Consider the following 7,587-nt stretch of genomic DNA (forward strand, 5'->3'; position numbering starts at 1 on the left):
ATCTGAAGAAGTACCCCACATGACACCTTGGGGAGATGTGGATTGGACACTCAACTTGGGTTCTTGGGGGGAGGGATTTGGGGATGCTTTCAATATGTAATTTTCGCGCCTATTGCCTCAGTCTTCGCTTTTCTTTCACTGCATTCAGTTCATACTCAGTAAAAGTACCTTTCTCTACAAACATGGAGTTGGGATTTTTCTTTCTTGAGTTTTGAACAGGGGCACACCTGACATTAAGCAAAGTCTGCTTTGCCAGCCATCCTGGAGAAAACTCTATCGTGGGGGCTAAGAATGTCTGACCAAGACAGTTACCAAGAGGACATGGGAGCCACTGGGTCCACCCCTTCCCAGTCCAGGTGTGGTGGGGAGGTTTCAGAGTGGATGTCAGAATTACAGCTTGAAAAAAAGCCAGTCAGAGCTAAGTGGTCGCTGGGTGTGGGAAGGATGGAACCTCCAAAGGAAATCCCCTCAGGAGTGACAGTTACCAGACCCCGGTGTGGAGAGGCGGTAGGAAGAGGACAGAGAAGACCTCCTGCTGACTCAAGCCATGCAACTCCTGAAAGAAGCCTTTGAAAGTCAAAAAGCCCGTGAAAGATATGCATTGCTGTCACGGTGGGAGACTGAACACCCGGGGGGGGGAGCAGAGGCTTCAGTGAGCGCAGAAGAGATTCCTAGAGTACAACCAGAGAGAGAGCAAGCTGAAGGAGTATGGAGAGGACTTCCCATCAGAAGCCACCCGTGTAAGATGCATCACTATGGCCCTGGAGGGAATGGCTGCTGATTGGTGGGTGGGCCTCCATGATGAGAATTTTCCCCTGCTGAGGAATTATGACCAGTTTATGGTGGCACTCCAAGTGCATTTTGAGGACTCCTTAGCTGAGCGGAAGACCAGACTCAGTATGAAGTCTATAAATCAATGGCGGAGATCGGTGGCTGAGTTTCGTGAGCTGGTGCGACACATGAGGGGGGTGGTCCCAGGAGGCCCTGATGGAATGTTATAAGGATGGCCTTAATGAGGACATCTACAAGGCTTGCTGCTCCCAGGGGGGCCCTCAAGACTTGCAATGCTGGTATATGATGGTAGCTGACGTGGAAATTGATCTGGCCAGGGATCGCTACCATGGGAGCCGAGTTTGGAACAAGCCTTCCCTTGCTCCACAGAAAGAAGGCTCCAGAGTGTCCAAAGTGGGGTCAGCCTCGAAGCCTAAATCCACAGCGTGCTTCCAATGTGGGAAGGAGGGGCACCAGGCTGCTATTTGTTTCTCCAAACTTGGCTCCAAGCTGACCTCTGCTGGTGGGAAGAAAGCTGACAAGCCTCCAGCAAAGAATCGAGAGATGGCCCTGAAGGGGGTGGAAGTTGTTGAGTTCGCTTCCCCAGGCCTGGGTGAGTTGGGAGCTCCGACCAATGCTGAAGACAGCAAAGCTGAAACCGACACCAACGATGACCCCCTGGTAAGTCAGCATGGAGCCCCTATGACATCCCAGTAGAAGTAAGGGTGCCATCATCCAGTGCCCAAGGGAAGATGCTAACCCTCTTAGACTCTGGATGTGCTAGGTGTGTCATCAGCCCAGAGGTGGTGGACAAAATGGGACTGAGACTAAAAACAATGAAAGTGCCCATCACATTCTGCCAGTTGGATGGGTCAGTAGCTGGGGGGCCCAGATCACTTTGTGACTGAACCTGTTGAGATGTGGATGAGGGACCACCGAGAGATCTTGAATTTTATCGTAGCCCCTGGTATGGAATGACCCCTCTTGCTTGGACTGTCTTGGCTACGGAAATGGAACCCCCAGGTGAATTGGAGGAAGGGATGGTTATTCATCCATTCCAACCAGCCAGGAAAAGAAGGGGGCAAACCTTTTTGCATGGCCAAAACTGCAAAGGAGTTGGCAGCGGTGGTGAGCGAACACATTGCTGAGGAGGAAAAAATCCCTAAGGAATATTGGGACCTCAGGGAGGCTTTCAGCGAGACAGCATCAGATGTGCTTCCACCCCATCGACCCACTAACTGTGGCATAGAGATCCTCCCAGGGGTGAAGCTCCCTAAACCAAAGATCTACTCCATGACCCCTCATGAGGTGGAGGAACTGCGGAACTTTATTGACAAAAACTTAAAATGGGGTTTCATCCAACCAGTGAGGCCATGAGTGGCTGCCCCGGTTTTGTTTCAGGAGAAAAAAGATGGCTCTCTTCGCTTATGTGTGGATTACAAAAATCTCAACGCCATTTGCATAGAAAATGTCTACCCATTGCCCATATGAAAGACATATTAGCTCATCTGGTTAAGGGGAAGATTTTCACTAAACTGGATTTGAGAGAGGCTTACTACAGAGTTCGAATTAAGGAAGGGGATGAATGGAAAACTGCCTTCAATTGCCCCCTAGGTTGCTTCCAATTTAGGGTGTTGCCCTTTGGGCTACAAGGGGCCCCGGCAGTGTTCATGCAATTGATTAATGAGGTATTACATGTGCATATTTACAAGGGTGTACTGGTCTACCTAGATGGTATTCTTATTTACACAGAGACCATGCATGAACACGTGAAACTAGTGCGATCAGTTCTGAAAAAACTCAGAGTGGCCGAATTATATGCTAAATTGTCGAAATGTGAATTCCATCAGAGTAAGATTGACTATTTGGGCTACCTCATATCACATGAGGGGATAGAAATGGATCCGGAGAAAGTCCGGGCAGTCCTGGAGTGGGCACCCCTATGCACTCGCAAGCAGCTACAAAGCTTCTTGGGCTTTGCTAACTTTTATCAACAGTTTATCCCCACATTTGCGCAAATTGCATTGCCCATTACCAACCTCCTGAAAACAAAGGGGGGAGCCAAGCCAAAACCTAGTAGGCCATTCGAGTGGACCATGGAATGTCAGACCGCTTTTGAGAAACTGAAGCGATTGTTTGCCAAGCCTGTCCTAAAACATCCTGACATGGAAGCCCCTTTCATCATCCAGGCCAATGTAAGTGATGTGGTTGTCAGAGCGGTGCTACTTCAAGCCAATGCTGATGGATCTTTACAACCCTACACCTACACCTCCCGCAAATTGTCTGAGACCAAACGGAGATAGGCGATTTGGGAGAAGGAGGCTTTTGCTGTCCGTTGTTAACCTGGAGGCACTTCCTCAAAGGGGCGAAACATCCCTTTGAGGTGTGGACAGACCATAAGAACTTAGAAGCCCTAAAAACCCCTCGGAAATTATCACCCAAACAAGTCCTGTGGGCACAACATTTTAACCGCTTCAATTTCTCTCTGTGCTACCTACCAGGAGGAAAGAACTTTATGGTAGATGCCCTCTCAAGACTGCCTCAATACAATAGCGGATGGCCAGAGGTGATCCGCCCAGTTATCCCTTTGAAACAGTTGGCGGCTACTGTTGTCCCCAGAGCCCAGGCGAGAGGAGAACTGGACCTACCCACTGGTTTAAGTGAACAGTTAAGGGAAGCACTAAAAACTGATGATTGGTTCATCTCCCACAGCAACGAGTGAACTGTTCATGATGGTCTCGCATGGATGGGAGCCAAGTTCTATGTCCCTGCCAATCTGAGGGGGGCAGTGTTACAACAATCCCATAATGCAAAAGTGGCTGGGCATTTTGGATTCATTAATTAATTCATTAATTAAACAACAATTCTGGTGGCCCTCCCTAAAGAAGGAGATAGAAGCATATGTCACTAGCTGCCCGATATGTGCTTCAGCAAAGAGGCCACCTGGGAAGCTGCCTGGGTTACTCCAGAACGTGGCCAGACCTGGGACTCCTTGGAAGGAGATATCCATGGATTTTATTGTCAAACTCCCCGAAAGTAATGGAAATACAGTCATTTGGGTGATTACGGACTTGTTCTCCAAACAAGTGCACTTTGTACCCTGTTCCAAGATTCCCTCAGCAAAGACATTGGCTAAACTGTTCATTCAACATGTCTATAGGTTACACGGTGTTCCAGAATGAATAATTTCCAATAGAGCGGTTCAGTTCATCTCCCACTACTGGAGGGAGTTCCTGAGGTTGTTAGGCTCCGCCCAAGGGCTAAGCTCCACCCACCATCCTCAGACCAATGGGGCTTGTGAAAGGGCTAACAATACCTCAGATGTTATGTAAATTACCAGCAAGATAACTGGGCAGACTTATTGCCATTTGCAGCAGTGGCCTATAATAACTCCATACACAGTAGTACTAGGTTTACACCATTCAAGGTGGTGCCGGGTCAGGACTTTGTGCCTATCCTGGAATTACTGCAGGAAAAACTTCAAATTCCATCCTTGGTAGATTGGATCAAACAGCTTCAGGTTACCTGGCCTGTAACTCATAAGACATTAGACGAGGCTCACAGAGCCCGTAAGAAATGATAAGGCTGATAAGAAATGTGCTATGCCAAAGGATTGCCAAGTAAGTGATAGGGTTTTCCTCTCCACTAAGTACTTACAAACTACCCAAAAGTCAAAAAAACTTGGACCTAAATATGTAGGTCCTTTTTCCATTGTACAAATCATAAACCCAGTCACGGTACTGTTGTGACCCAGGCCCACGTAGTTGATATTAAATGCAAAACAGTTCCAAAAAACAAACAGATTTTATTAAAACAGCTGAGAATTAACTCATTCTCAGTATATTCTAAATTAAATGAAAGCAAAGTCCTCAAAACACCAGTTTTTAGTTTATCTCTGACCTTGGGATAATTAGGCAAACTGCCAAAGGCTTTTCTTGGCAAGAGTTCAGGAACAGAAAAAATAACTACAGCCAAACAAGAAGCAATTCTCTCAACAGTTGTTTTCCCGCAAAGAGGCCAAGAGCTGTTGCTGGTCTTTTAAGCCTTATGGGAGGGGCCAATCATCTCTTGGCCCTACTCCCGAGTCGTCCTCTCTGTTTTAGTGCTCCTGCCTTCTGGCAGCTCTTCTCATACGTGCACTAGGAACAGGCTCCTCCTGTTCCTCTGCTCTCTACTGTCAGCCTCTGGAGGCTCCGAAATCTGCACATCACTCCCCGATGGCCCTGGCCCCATCTCTGCCTCCGATGCAGAGCCCTCATCTGGGCCTTCCCCAGCCTCCAGGACTGGCCCATGTTCTTCCTCAGCCTCATCGCTGTCTGACTCCACTGCCAGCTCCGCAGGCTGCTGGCGGACCATAATAGGTACAGTTAGAGCTACCAAAAACCCTCCGGAGAATCCACCTGGTGTTCCATGTTAGTTTGCTGAAACCTGTACATACTTCCTCCATTCGTCCAGACCAAATTCCCCATCCAGTTCCCCTTCTCGTTGAAGGAGAACAACATTTTGAGGTCAAACTAATTTAGATAAGATTTTAATGGGTTCTGATGATCATCTAATTAAAAAGCTATATGGATATTTGTTAGAGATAAAGTTGGAAGAAGAACAAGTTAAAGAATCAATGATAGCATGGGGGAAAAATTTTGGTCATGGTATTGATTTAGAAAAATGGCAAAAATTGTGGTCGAATAACTATAAAATGACTATGTCTACAGCATATAAGGAGAATTTGTATAAGATGTTTTACAGGTGGCATTTACTCCTGACGAGGATAGCCAGAATGTTCCAGAATAAATTGGAGAAGTGTTGGAAGTGTCATCAGACTCCAGGATCTTATTATCATATGTGGTGGACATGCGCAGAAACAAAGATATATTGGACTAAGATACACACGTGGTTGGAAAAAATGACAAAGACATACATTGACTCTAAATCAGAGATATTTTTATTAGGGATCTTACCAGAGACATATAATAAAGAACTGAAATATTTAATTGTTAACGTTTTAACAGCGGCCAGAATTGTATTTGCTAAAAACTGGAAAGAAGAAAAGATACCTACTGATGAAGAAGTTATTAAGAAAATGATGGATTGTGCTGAAATGAGTAAATTGACATTTGAAATAAGAGAACAGGAAGATAAAAAATATTATTTGATATGAGATTTATTTTACCAATGGATAGATAATAAAACATGGAGATAAATATGAAATATGAAGTGGAAGTTGAGATAAAATAAGTGAAATATTTTTTATGAAAATAAGCTTTGGTCATATATTGATATTTTGAAGATGGGATTGAGCACAAAAGGATGTTAACCAATCAAGACACTGTCTGTAATTGTTTGGAATGATGATGTTTTTATGTTTTGTCTTGTTTTAAAATAAAAAATTGTTTTTGCAAAAAAAAAAAAACATTTTGAGGTCAAAGAAATCCTTGATTCCAGAAAACGTAGAGGTAGCGTACAGAACTTGGTGGCTTGGAAACATTTCCCATCCTCTCAATCCAAACGGGTGAATGAGCTCCGAGTCAGAATTCCAAAACTTTTACAGTTATTTCACAGTAAATACCCTGATAAGCCTTAGAGCTTGGGATTTATACATATTATATGTATGTTTTGGTTTTTAATCATTTGGGGAATATCTCCTGTCTATTTTAATTTGTTTTCTTTTTTAGGACTAACGTCTCTTCTGGTAAGGAGGGCCGAATGTCAGCCTCTATGATGCTTGCTTGGTTTCAGCTGCCATTGTAATGGGAGTGGGGAGGCATAGGTGGTATTTGGGGAGGGAGGAAATGAGCTGGTGGAGATGTCTCAAAAAACAAAATTCTCACTGTCTTCATAGCAACTGCAGAGAGAGCTGATAGCTGTCAAGGTCAACTGTTCTGGCATACCAGATAGATGGGACTGTCTGAAGAAGTACCCTACATGACACCCTGGGGAGATGTGGATTGGACACTCAACTTGGGTCCTTGGGGGACGGATTTGGGGATGCTTTCAATATGTAATTTTTGTGCCTATTGCCTCAGACTTTGCTTTTCTTTCGCTGCATTCAGTTCATACTCAGTAAAAGTACCTTTCTCTACAAACATGGAGTTGGGGTTTTTCTTTCTTGAGTTTTGAACGGAGGCACACCTGACATGCATGTTGGCATGGTTTCTATAATCTAGTATTTCCTGATTTAATAAAATAGCCAGTTAGTTAAACTTTTTGTTGTCATGTGAGTCAGAGAAAGTATGCTCACTGAACTAAATACTTTTTCTTTGTTCTTTCTGCATCCTTGAAATTATTGTCAAGTGTTGCATGATATGTTAAGTGGTAATTTGCAGAACAATTCACACAGACACACTGGAACTCAAGATAATTTGTTTTATGTAAAATTAAAAGAATCAAATCACTTCCAAATCCTAACATGATGTTTCAATCCATTTAAATTTTGAATTTATAGCTCATCGTAGGCAGATTATGCAGGGCATATATGTCCTATATTCATGTAGAGATTGCTACAGATTTTGTGACTATGATCTAAAAGATTACCTGTAAGGGCAACTTGACTGAAATTGTATTTTTAATTTTAATTAATATTAAATGAAATATAAATCTAGTAATTTTCATGACTTTGTCTCAGCTACTGAATATTAGCCTAATCATTGCTGTTTAGTTTTATAGCTTATAATTTTATAGCAATGATTCCAATCCTTGGGCTGCTTTCCTGTAACAATAAATAAATAAAAAAAAAAAAGAAATGTGATCAAGCAGACATGCTATGTACCTAACTTGGTTGAAACTTCGAACAGTTTTTCTCAAAATATTACAATGTTT

At 43.7% G+C, this 7,587-nt stretch overlaps 1 long non-coding RNA gene across 1 annotated transcript; it reads left to right on the forward strand.

The window, feature by feature from the left end:
• Positions 1-999: 999 nt before the first annotated feature.
• LOC148112638 (uncharacterized) lies at positions 1,000-6,856 on the forward strand. Its single transcript, XR_015729154.1, has 2 exons — positions 1,000-1,452; positions 6,611-6,856. It is a non-coding gene; the product is annotated as an uncharacterized LOC148112638 (long non-coding RNA).
• The last annotated feature ends 731 nt before the right edge of the window (positions 6,857-7,587 follow it).

This window comes from Pantherophis guttatus, chromosome 8 (assembly GCF_059756535.1).
Source record: "Pantherophis guttatus breed Tessera chromosome 8, ASM5975653v1, whole genome shotgun sequence".
In the NCBI taxonomy this organism is placed as follows: Eukaryota; Metazoa; Chordata; class Lepidosauria; order Squamata; family Colubridae; genus Pantherophis; species Pantherophis guttatus.